Below are 13,080 nucleotides of genomic sequence, written 5' to 3' on the forward strand. Positions count from 1 at the left end.
CCAGGGCACCCGGTGCAGCCGGGCAGGCTTCAGAAGGCAGTCCCCAGATCCCCCAGAGGTGGCCTTAGGTCACTCTCAAAACAATAATGAACGTGTCAATGGCACTTGTAGTTATTTTCTAATTTAAATTTATAATAGATTTTGCAGATTGACTTCCACTAAAATAAGCCTTTCAGAAAGAGAAACACTTGTTTTTATTTATTTTCATTTTCTTTTTCTTCTCTTTTCTTTTCTTTTTTTTTTTGTTTAAAGACGGGGTTTCACCATGTTGGTCTGGCTGGTCTTGAACTCCCGACCTCAGGTGATCCACCCGGCTTGTACTTCAAAGTACTTGGATTACAGGTGTGAGGGGAAAACCTTTTTTTAATATTAAGAGATACCAAGAGATAGGAAGTAAAGCCATGCTGTCCACACAGCCAAAAACTTTAAAAACTTGAAATTTTATCTAAGGCACATGTTTGCATAACTTTAGGTTGTGCCATTATTTAAAGTCAATTTCAATTAACAGTTTCATTGCAATTGAATCCATCGTGTATAAGAAAACTATGATATAGCCCTGATAATCTACCTCTCCTCTCCTATATTCCATCCATCAGCGCCCTGATTTTTATCCACCAGGTAAAAATCCTACTGGTTTTTACCGTGCAAAATTTCCTTCAGTCTGTCCTCCTCTGTCTCCTCCATCACCACGCTAGTCTGGGCTACCTTCACCTGGGGAGTGGGGGTGGAGGACTACTGACCTAGTCTTCTCGCGGTTTACACACATCCCCCTTATCGCCTCTCTAATCTCAACACAACAAGCAGAGTAGCTTTTTCACAATATAATGTGACCCTGCCACTTCCCAGCCTAAACCACTTAAAAACACCTTCCCATTTTCCTAGACAGAACTTCCTAACTATCCAACCCTGAAAGGCCAGACGCTTTGCCCACCTCTCCATCTCTTCTCACTGCTCAGACCAATTCCATCCTGCTCTCTCTGCTCCAGCCAAACTGGCCTCTTTTATTCCCTATTTACCAGATTCCTGGCTGCCACAGAGCTGTCGCTCATGCTTTCCTCTGTGCCTGAAAGTTCTTCCAACACTCATCCCTCTGACAACAATAATAGTCTCCACCTCTGAGAAGCACCTTCTCACCTCCCTATGGTGGTCCCTTACTCCTATCACATTGCATGAACATTACGTCCAACAAGACTTCTACCAAAAATGCTCTTAGTAACCTCATTTTTATACTAAGGAAAACCTGGGTAAAATACAAATTTTCATCCTCAGAAGAATTTAATACCGACTGTTACATAGTCATAAAATGATCCCAGAAGTTCACTCTATAACATCAAAACCAGAAACCCACACTGATGCCACTGATGGAAGAAAATCATGATACAAAAATAGAGAGAGAGAGAGAGAGAGAGAGAGAGAGGGAAATTGTGCTACAGCCATAGTAGTGGGTAAAAGCCAAAAGAGCTCAATTTCTATGATGATATTCAATAGAAGAACTGAAGGAACATGAGCTAATAGCTCCAAGGGTCCAGGTCTGCACAAGGCTGGGTGCAGGGTTCCTTCGGTTTCAACAATGCATCTCAGATGGGCTAATTTATATGGACATGACCCCTGCAAAAATCTATCAAAGAATAATAATTTGCATGCTAATTTACCATGTATAGGAGGAAGAATGAGCATGAGTTTTTTTCATCAAATAAAAGCAAAATCAAGATTTATGAAGCGGAAAGGGGAGAAGAAAAATATCACCTGGGACCTTTGTGATTTTGCTCCCCTTGGATAAGCGACCTGACAGACGGCTTTCAAAGAGGTCACTGTGGTCCATCTTCTCCAGACCGATGTGACTTGGTCACCACAGAAAACAATTACGGATGTTGGAAGACTTTAAAAATATCTTAAAAGCTTAGCAGTTCATCGTATGCCACTGAGTATCTGTGTGATGTCTACCATGTCTTTCTGTTGTCCACCCTCTCGGTTAAGCCAGGAGGGCTCCTCTCCCCTCAGTGGAATATCATACATCGATGTGTAGAAAGTTAGCTGTGCCAGCAAGTAAGTGACAAAAGAGACATTGATAAAATTTGGAAACAAATTGGAATATGATTTGGTCCCACTTCCTTGGAAGATAAATGTGTAGAATGTATTCAAATTAGAAGCATTAAATTAATACTGGAATGAAAAAATGGCACATCCTGTTCTCTACACTATAGAAATACCTGCACGAGTGACCAAAGAAATGTGTACAAGAATGGTGGTGACTGCAGCATCATTTGTAATCCTAAAACCATGAAACCCACCTCATTTCAAAAACATTTATGTTTTTGAAACCAAGTCTCACTCTTGTCCCCCAGGCTGGAGTGCAATGGTGTGATCTCAGGTCCCTGCAACCTCAACCTCCCCTGTTCAAGCAATTCTCCTGCTTCAGCCTCCTGAGTAGCAGGGATTACAGGCGCCTACCACCATGCCTGCTAATTTTTGTATTTTTAGTAGAGACGGGGATTCACCATGTTGGCCAGTCTGGTCTTGAACTCCTTACCTCAGGTGATCCGTCAGCCTCAGCCTCCCAAAATGCTGGGATTACAGGCGTGAGCCACAGCGACCAGCCTTCAAAAACATTTGAAAAAGGTTAAATAAATTATGCACAAACTGAAGAAGAAATGCTGTTTTCACAAACCATGGCGAGGATCAGCATGATGACTGATTCCACTGGTCACGTTATTGATAGAGCAATCGGTAAACCCAGGAACATCCTGGGGATAGGATGCTGCTGTAATAGGTCTCCTATTATTATAAATGAAAAACTTGAGGCACCTTATTCGCCCAAGCCTTCCATGGCAGCAAAGAGTTTTATCACACCAGAAATGAATTACTGTCTAAGGTCTCTGGGATTCCTGAGTGTGACAGGTATAAGGGGCGGTTGGTCCTTCTCACCGCCTCAGACATAAGAAGTTGTGGAAGAGGACATGTGTGTCTCGGGATTAATGTCCCATGAGTAACCCGGTTGATTGTATATCATCAGAAACGGGTTAACCTGGTTGATTAAAACGGGTTAAAACACAACACGAGGCATCTCTGGGTGGGCTCGAACCACTAACCTTTCAGTTTCAGTTAACAGCCAAACACGCGAACCCATTGCGCCACAGAGACCGTGACTACAGGTTGTACAGGACGCTTTAGGGAGGGCACACTCACCAAACTACCCTCATCCCTTCCATCTTCAGCCCTCCCCTCCCCCCAGCGCTGGCGTCTGAGCTAAGCCTTGGACAACCGGGGAGATTAGACACTGTGATTCGCTACGGTCACATCGCACACCCGCGCTGGGAGATTCTGGAGTCAGCGGACAGCGGAATGACCATACCCCATCCTGCCCCTGGCCTGCTTCAGAAGCCCCCGGAAACGCCCCCGACCCCGACTGCCCCGAGCCGCCTGGGGGCCCAAGAGAAGGTGAATGCCACCTGGGCTCCAGGGTTAGCTCTTCCCATTTTTTGCTCTACAAAAAATTTTTTAAGCACAGGGAGCCTGTGCCCGCCCTGCTCAGTGGCTTTCTGGGCCACTACGGAGCTTCTGCTGCTGTCTTCGGATTCTGCGCCCAGCTCGCGGGCTCCACCAGGGCAGGGATGGGGGTGAGGGTCGCTGGTGGGTCTTCTCACGAGGAGCAGGGTGTGCACTCACCAGGGCCCACGACTAGGACTTGTAGAAGGAATCCATCCTCACCTTTTGCTTTCAGTCCTTTGAAGAATCCTGAAAATAGAAATCACGAACTGTTTTTCCATGGGGGTTTTGTTTTGTTTTGGAGACGGAGTGTCACTTGGTCACCCAGGCTGGAGTGCAGTGCTGCAAAGGCAGCTCACTGCAGCCTGGACCAGCCTCGACCTCCTGGGGCCAAGCGATCTTCTGGCTTCAGCCCCCAGATGGCTGGTACAACAGGCGCGCCACCACGCCTGGCTAATTTTTGTATTTTTTGTACAGACAGGATTTCACCAGGTCGCCCAGACTGGTCGTCAAGGGGAAGTACTTTTTAAAAAGCCTCGATTCCGATTGATTTCTCCGCATCCCCACAAGAGGGCAAGGGGCGAGGCCCTCTAGGGGCCAGTGGCAAGAGAGGGGCCCTGCCACTTGGTGCAGTGGAGCTGAGGGGCTCAGCTGCACTGTTTTGGGGTGAGTGCCTGGGGCAGGAGGCTGGGAGCTGGGCTGGGGGTGGGTCCAACAGGGAATTGCCAGGAGGAGGGCCAGGAAGTCGGTAGAGGCTGGACCCAGGAGACAAAACTTCGCAGTAGCTTTGTGCAGCGGTGAGGACTGCACCAGGGAGAGATGAGAAGTGTTTTTATTACAGCAGAGTGGGGAAAAATGGAGAGACACCGAGAAAAAACGAAATCTAGGAGGACCCTTTGATCTCCAAAACGGAAGCAGCCCTACATTAAGTTTAAAGGAGTCCGGCGCTTCAGCTCCCTTGGCTCACCCTGATGGCATTGTGGTTGCTACTCTGTGCTGTGGCCGCAGCAAACTCTGCTCGAATCGGAGTCACTGCAGTGTCCCTTCTAGGGTGTAGGGCTCTTCTTTCCCTTTGGCCTCCAATGTCAGCCTGGGCTGCACCATTTACCTGTGACTAGAGAGGTTACAACTTTCCTGTGGCTTCGGAGCTCTCTGTAGTGGCAGGAATAGAAGGAACCGGTACTCTGCGCTCCGAGTGGCGTCATCTTGAAAGGGTAGACTTTTGCCCTCTCTGAGCAAGTGCAATTCCCAAAATGGGAGGAGCTCCCTCTCAGTCGGACTTATTGGAATCTTTTACTGATGACATGATGTGGCCATACCTTTTTCTTTAGCTCAGATATTTCAAACCTCCTTAGGGCCTTTTCAGGCCAAAACAGAAACGAACAAGAGAAGATGAGAGTTCACACTCCAACCGGGTATTTTAAGTGAAACCTAAAGAATATAATAAAATCTAAACTTAATTACATTCCCCAACCCCAATTTTTAATTTTGTTTTTACTTCTTTATTTGCTATCAGTAAATGACTGAAGTATAATCCACACAGACCAAAGTGTGCTAATCTTAACTTCGCGGCCCAGTGCATTTTGACAAAAGAGACTGTCACCTAGATCAAAGTTATGGGACATTGTCACCAGCCCAAAAAGTCATTAGAGCCCCTTTCCAGTCAGTCCTCACCCCATCCCCACTTAGGCAGTCACCCTTCTGATTTCCATCTCTGTGACTTACTTTTGCTTCTTCTTGAAATCACGTAAAGGAGTATACTGGTTTGCCTGTTTTTTTGTTTGTTTGTTTTGTTTTTTTTAATGCAACGATGGTTATGAGATGCTTCCATTATATGGCATGAATCTCAGGTTTTTGGTGTTATTGATGAGTGTATTCTAACCTGTGAATACACTACAGTTGACAATTGGGCTGTTTCTAGTCTTGGCGATTGTGAATAAGGTGTTTACAAATATTCTACTAAGGGCCTTTTTTTGGACCTGTGTCTTCGCTTCTGTTGAGTATAAGCCTAGTAATGGAATGGCTGGGTCAGGAAGTAGGTGTATTTTTCACTGTATTGGAAACTATCAGACAGTGTTTAAGAATGGTTACACTATTGTATTCTCTTTTTCTCTCCCTTTTTGAGACAGAGTCTCACTCTGTCAGCCAGGCTGGAGTGCAATGGCTCGATATCGGCTCACTGCAACCTCTGCCTCCCAGGCTCAAGCCATTCTCCTACCTCAGCCTCCCAAGCAGCTGGGATTAAAGCGTTCTTCCTCAGCAATACTCAATGTCTCAATGAATGGCTTTCTGTGTGCTGAGCAGCAGGAAATGGAACAAGACCCAGTAGAACTAAGGATCCAGGTCTGTAACAGGGGCCTGTTAGGTGCAGGATTCTGTTGGCTCCAATGATGTTTCTCAGGTGGGCTGATTTTTATGGACATAGCCTCTGAAATAAATCAGTCAGTGAATAATTCAGAGACACTTACCTGCATGTGAATTCTTCATTAATATAGAAGGGGGAGCTGGCATTAGATTGTTTTCAGCAAACAAAAGTAAAATCAAAATTTAGAAAGAAAAGTGGAATAGGCAGGAGAAAAAATATCTGGGACCATTGTGATTTTGCTCCCTTTGGATAAGCGACTTGGCAGAAGGCTATCAAAGAGGTCACTGTGATCTGTCTTCTCTGGACCCATGTGACTTGGTCACCACAGGAAACAGTGATATGCTGGGCACAGTAACTCACAACTGTAATAGCAGCACTTTGGGAGTCAGAGGCAGGTGGATTGCTTGAGCTCAGTTGGAGAGCAGCCCGGGCAACATGTTGAAACCCCATCTCTACAAAAAGATACAAAAATTAGCCAGCCAGCTTTGGTGTATGCTGGCAGTCCCAGCTACTCAGGAGGCTGAGGTGGGGAGGCTCACGTGAGCCCGGGGAGGTTGAGGCTGCAGTGAGCCATGATCATGCTCCACTATGACTGTGTCACTGCATGGCTGCCTTGGCAACAGAACGAGACCTTGTCTCAAAAATCAAATGAAACGTCTTGGAAGTTTACCTGTCCATCCTGTGCCACAGAATATCTGTGTGTGATGTCCTCCATGTCCTTCTGTTGTATCGTCCCCTTACTTAAGCCACGAAGCCACCTAGCCCCTATGAGAATATCCTGGGCACATGGCCAAGCACAATGGCTCACACCTGAAATCTCAGCACTTTGGGAGGCCAAGGCAGATGGATCTGTTGAGCCCAGGAGTTAGAGACCAACATGGGCAACAAAGCAAGACCCTATCTCTACAAAAACAAACAAACAAACAAAAAAACAAAAAAACTGAATGTGGTGGTGCATGCCAATAGATCCAGCTGCTATGGAGGCTGAGGTGTGAGGATCACTGGAGCCCAGGGAGTGGAGGTTGCAGTGAGCTGAGATCACACCACTGCACTCCACACTGGGTGACAGAGTGAGACCTACTCTAAAAAAAGATGGGGAGGGAGAAGAAAGTTTGTTGTGCCAGCAAGTAAATGAAGAAAGGGACAGTATTAGAGTTGAGAAATAAATTGGAATATGATTTAGTACCTCTCCCCCAGAAGATAAATTTGCTAAATGTGCTGAAGTTAGAGGTGTTTACAAGGCTCAATGCAGTGGCTCATGCCTGTAAATCCTGGCATTTTCTGAGGCCTTGGAGCTGCTTCAGCCCAGGAGTTTGGAGACCAGCCTGTGCCACATGGTGAAGTCTCTTCTCTTCAAAACATACAAAAATTAGCAGGGCATGATGGCGCATGCCTGTAGTCCCAGTTACTGGGAAGGCTGAGAGATGGGAGGATGGCTTGAGCCTGGGAAGTCGAGACTGCAGTGAGACATGATGGGGCCACTGCACTCCAGCCTGAGAGACAGAATGAGATCCTGCGACAAAAACTAAAAATAAAAATTAAAAAGCCTGTAACATGGCGGTGGCACATCCAGTTCTCTACGCTATAGGAATATCAGTGGCCAAAGAGATGTGTACGAGAATGTTGATTGCAGGATTCTTCAAAATCCCAACACCATGAAGCCAATCTCATTTCAAACACATTTTGAAAAGGGTTAAATAAATCATGCACAAACTGAGGGAAAAATGCTGTTTTCAAAAATGATGGAGAGGATTATGATGATGAATGACTCTACTGGTCACATTATGTAAATCTAGGCACATCCTGGGGACAGGACACTTCTCTAAGCTTCCTGTTAAAAATGAAAAAAAAAAGAGGCTGGTATATAACCCATCCCAGTCCATGAGGGGAAGCATAAGGATTTTATCACACAAGAGGGACTCGTTTGGTCTCTGTTTCTTGTACACAGGCACAAGACAACCTGACATTTCAGGAGATGATCTGTCAGAATTGGATCTGCGGGGGGCGGGGAGGGGGTGGCCCCTGACAGTGATCCCTGTTAACTGTGACTAGAATCCTGAGAAGAGAAAACCCTCCCTGAAATGGGCATATCCCTGGCTAGCCCAGAACCACCAGCCTTTTGGAGTTAGGACTATGGGAAGAAATGGGAGATTCTCTAGTGATTGATAATACATGAGCCCTCTAAAAGTTAGAGGAGGCGTCTCTGGGTGGGCTCGAACCACCAGCCTTTCGGTTAACAGCCGAATGCGCTAACCAATTGCGCCACAGAGACAGGTGCTGGTGGTTCCACTGGGTGCTATAGGCAGGGCCACTCACCAAACATCCCGCATCCCTTTCAGCCTCAGGGCTGCCCCAGCAGGACGGCGAGCAAGATCTGGGGAACCTGGAGAGATTAGAGCGGGGAGTCCGCTGGTCCCTTAGGACACCCGCGCATTGGGAGATTCTGGAGGCAGAGGACAGCGGAATGGCCTTCGCCCGCCCTGCCCCGCCGCTGCTTCAGAAGCCCCCGGAAACACTGCGGTCCGCGACCCGGGCGGAGCCACCTGGGGGTCGAAGGGAAGCTGAGCGCCCGGCGGGCTCCCGGGATGGCTCTTCCGTTCCTTGCGCCGACTTCACCCGGTGAGGAAGCCTGTGCCCACCCTGCCCAGTCGCTTTCTGGGCGCTGCGGAGCTTCCACTGCTGTCTTCCGATCCGGTGTCCCGCACGGGGTCTCCACCAGGGCAGGGATGTGGTGAGGGTCGTTCGTGGGTCCCCTCGCGGGGAGCAGGGTCCTGCACTCAGCAGGGCGCACAACTAGGACTTGTCGAATGAATGCATAGTCGCGTTTAGCTTCCGTTTTTTTGTTTTGTTTTGTTTGTTTGTTTGTTTTTTGAGACGGAGTTCCACCCTTGTTACCCAGGCTGGAGTGCAATGGCGCGATCTCGGCTCACCGCAACCTCCGCCTCCTGGGTTCAGGCAATTATCCTGCCTCAACCTCCTGAGTAGCTGGGATTACAGGCACGCGCCACCATGCCCAGCTAATTTTTTGTATTTTCAGCAGAGACGGGGTTTCACTATGTTGACCAGGATGGTCTCGATCTCTTGACCTCGTGATCCACCCGCCTCGGCCTCCCAAAGTGCTGGGATTACAGGCGTGAGCCACCGAGCCCGGCTAGCTTCCGTTTTAAGAGCCTTGAGAATGGAAGTCATGAGAGGTTTTTCTATGGAAATTCCGTTTATAAAGCGTTTATTCAGGTTGATTTCTGGGCACTCCGCAGGGCGAGCAAAGAGCAGGGCCTCCAGGGCACCTTCTGCGCGGTGGAGCCCGGGGGCACAGCTGGGTTGGGGTCAGGTCATAGGGCGGGATGTCGGGAGCGGGGAAAGGGAAAAGCAGGGAAAGAAGCCGGGGAGCGGTGGCCCCGACAACCAGACCTCCTAAAAGGCTCGTGCAGAGGCACTGGCGGTGAGATTTAATTTTTTTATTGCAGCAGAATGGAGAGGAATTGAGGGGAAAACAGAGACAGGACCTGAAAGAGCCCAAATGCGAGAACCTGTAGCTCCCAGGCATAAGATCTTCCAGAAGAACTAGAGCAAAACTAAGTATCTGCGAACCCTGAAATCCTTGCAGGGGTAGCATCTCATGACCCTCTGCATTCCTTTAGGCAAAAGGACTTCCTTCCACTGTTTGTGTGTTCGATTGCTTGTGTTTGTTAAATAAATAAAGCGCTTTCCATTATCGTTGAAACTGCGTTGGTTCTATTACTTTAGGATTACAAACAATGCCGCACACATCATTCTTGTTCACTTCTCACTGGTCACTGGTGTGCTTTGATGGGGAGGGGCCTGGAGAGCAGTTGTTTCAGCACAGCGATCACATGGTTTTTATATCAGTCCATTTTTTTTCCTATTTTGGCTTATTAGCTATAATCCTTTCTTTTGTTATGTCAGTGATGGCTTTAGGGTTTCTGGACTACATCTTGATAGTCTGCCATCAAGTGACATTATACCTCTGCTTCTGACCTTTATGCTAGCGTTGTCATGTCATTTGATTTTAGACATGTTGTAAACCCCAACATCAAAATACTCACATAGCGATTTTCAGTCATCTATATTTCTTTGTGGAGGTCCAGATTTCTGTCTGGTATCCTTATCCGGGGCCTAGAGGACTTCTTTAGCCTTTTTTGTAGTGTGGGTCAGTGAATGCTTTCATGTATTTTTATGCCTTTATTTTTATTTGTATTTTCTTTTTAGTTTAAGAGCAGAAGTTTAATAGGTGAAAGAAAGAGAAAAGCTCCCTCGTGCAGAGCAAGGGTCCCAAATGGGTTTCCTATTTGTATTTTCTTTTTTTTTAGATGGAGTTTTGCTCCATCGTCCAGGCTGAAGTGCAGTGGCATGATCTCAGCTCACCGCAACCTCCATCTCCTGGGTTCAAGTGATTCTCATGGTTAAGCCTCCTGGGATTTTAGGTGTGTGCCACCACACCTGGCTAATTTTTGTATTTTTAGTAGAGGCAAGGCTTTGCCATGCTGGCCAGGCTGGTCTCTGACTCCCTGACCTCAAGCGATCCACCTGATTCCCAAAGTGCTGGGATTACAGGCCTGAGTCACTGTGCCTGGCCTCATTTTTTGTATGTCTTTGAATGTCTTTACTTCAGTCATGTTTTTGAAAGTTTTTTCATTGTGGCATAGAATTCCAAAATAACTTTTTTCTCTTCCACTACTTTAGGATGTTGCCACTTTGACATCTTGTCATCGATATGCCATTCTGTTTTTGTAAAACTGGCATAAAGAAGGCGTCCTAAACTTGTTATGTAATTTTTGGAATATGTATTTAAATTCACAATTTTTTTCTTTATTATTCTTTAAGTTCTGGGATACATGTGCAGAACATGCAGGTTTATTACATGTACCTATACATGTGCTATGGTGGTTTGCTGCACCCATCAACCCATCATCTACATTAGGTGTTTGTCCTAATGCTAGCTCTCCTTTTGCTCTCTACCCCCCAACAGGCCCTGGTGTGTGATGTTCCCCTCCCTGTGTTTACGCGTTCTCATTTTTCAACTTGCATTTATGAGTGAGAACATGCAACGTGTGGTTTTCTGTTCTTGCATCAATTTGCTGAGAATGATAGCTTCCAGCTTTATCCATTCCCCACAAAGGACATGAACTCATTCTTTTTTATGGCTGCATAGTATTCCATGGTGTATATGTGCCACGTTTTCTTTATCCATTCTATCACTGATGGGCGTTTGGGTTGGTTCCAAGTCTTTGCTATTGAAGAGTCCTGCAATAAACACACATGTGCACGTGTCTTTAGAGTAGAATGATTTATAATCCTTGGGTATGTACCCAGTAATAGGATTGCTGGGTCACATGGGATTTCTGGTTCTAGATCCTTGAGAAATTACTGCACTGTCTTCCACAATTGTTGAACTAAATTTAAAATATTAAAATGGGCTTGGTGAGGTGGCTCAGATTTGTAATCTGGACACTTTGGGAGGGGGAGATGGGAGGATTGATTGAGGCCCAGAGTTGGAGACCAGCCAGGACAAGATAGCAAGACACACTCTCTCTCTCCATATATATAATATATATGTATCTGTATGTGTGTATATTGTGTGTGTATATATATGTCTACACACACACACATAGATACATCCATCATGAAAGTCCTAGATTCATCTTAAATTCCACCAAAAGTACACTTAACATAAAATGTGCCCACCCTGAGTGTCAAACCTACCTGCTGATGTGTAATTTGTGTTTGTGCAACATTCTCAATAGCGTTTGCTTTCTCTAGCATAGTGCTTTTCATGTTTTCCTCACACCTGAATGTCTCACTGTAAAACCTCTCAGAATTCATTTCTTTTGTGGTTTTTCTTTGAGAACGCTGCAGGGTTTTGTTTTATTTATTTATTTTATACCTTTAAAAAGCATAGAGACAAAGACTGGCAACTGGCATATATTAGTCTGGTTCTCCAGAGAAAGAAAACGAGCAGGACACACCCACACACAGAGACAGACAGAGAGAGAGAGAGAGAGAGAGATTTACATTGGCTCATGTGATTATGGAATCAGAGAAGTCCAAGGTCTACATTGAGTAAGCTGTAGACCCAGGAGAGTCAAATATAGTTCACCGCCAAGTCCAAGGCCCAAGACAGAAGACTGATGTCCCAGCTCAAATGCAATGAAACAGACAGACTTCTTTCTTAGCCTTTCATTCAATTCGAGCCTTCTGTGGGCTGGATGAGGCCCATGCACACCAGGGAAGGCAATCTGCTTTACTCAGTTTACGGATTCAAATGTCAATCACATCCAGAAACACCCTCAGAGACACAGTGAGAAATAATGTCTAACCAAGCATCTGGGCACCCCCTGGCACAGTCAAATTATCCCAGAATTAACCTTCACAGACAGTCTCAGTAAAAGTGACGAATAAATGTAACATCACGTCCTGCTGAGAAAGACATTTTGGTCTTTTCTATATTGTTGATTTTTCATGCGTCACCCAGTAATGACAAGTTTGCCAGGAGGGAAAGGTGATCCCAATTGATAAACATATCGAAGAAACTGGATTAGTAAACACAAATAGCTTCCAGGTAGACAAGGCCAAGGCAAGGAAATCACACTGAACACAGGCTGTGTTTTGGGAGGGAGGGGCTTCTAAACAACAGGAAAATCAACACTAAATGAACATATGAGAGAAAAGAATTGGGAAGACTGAATATGGGATATTTATGAGACTATTATCCAGATATGCATACTGCATATACACACATTTCATTAAAAATACATGCCAAATATATATAATATATATGACAAATGACATAAATGCATATATTTATATATAAAATTCTACTGAAAGCATTACATAGGGATATGGAAGAGGTTGAGTTAACTTTATAATCACTAACATTATAATCTGGTCCATCGAAATTGGAAAAATATGTAGAAAAATAAGACGAATGAGAGCAAGAAGGTGTGGTAGGGAGCAAATGCTCTATTAGACAGCAGGGAGAAGTCACCAGGTAAAGAGAATGAAACATAAGGCATTCACCCTGTCCTATTTCCTGGAGCCAGGTCAGTGCTCTGGATTCCTGGGAAAGCCAGCAGATGAGAGTGTTGGAGCCAGCAGGGCTGAGTCCTGACTGGGAGTGTGGGAATCCATGGGGAAGCAAAAGAGACACAAGCAAAGAAAGCAGTTTCAATACTCGAGTTATCACGGCACGTGTCAGGGGCTATGCATCC

The 13,080-nt window shown here is 45.8% G+C and overlaps 1 non-coding gene across 1 annotated transcript; it reads right to left on the reverse strand.

Moving 5' to 3' along the window:
* Nucleotides 1–8,049: 8,049 nt before the first annotated feature.
* Nucleotides 8,050–8,123, reverse strand: TRNAN-GUU. Its single transcript has one exon. It is a non-coding gene; the product is annotated as a tRNA-Asn (tRNA).
* Nucleotides 8,124–13,080: the final 4,957 nt, after the last annotated feature.

This window comes from Sapajus apella, unplaced genomic scaffold (genome assembly GCF_009761245.1).
Source record: "Sapajus apella isolate SASKATOON/1434 unplaced genomic scaffold, GSC_monkey_1.0 scaffold8, whole genome shotgun sequence".
In the NCBI taxonomy this organism is placed as follows: domain Eukaryota; kingdom Metazoa; phylum Chordata; class Mammalia; order Primates; family Cebidae; genus Sapajus; species Sapajus apella.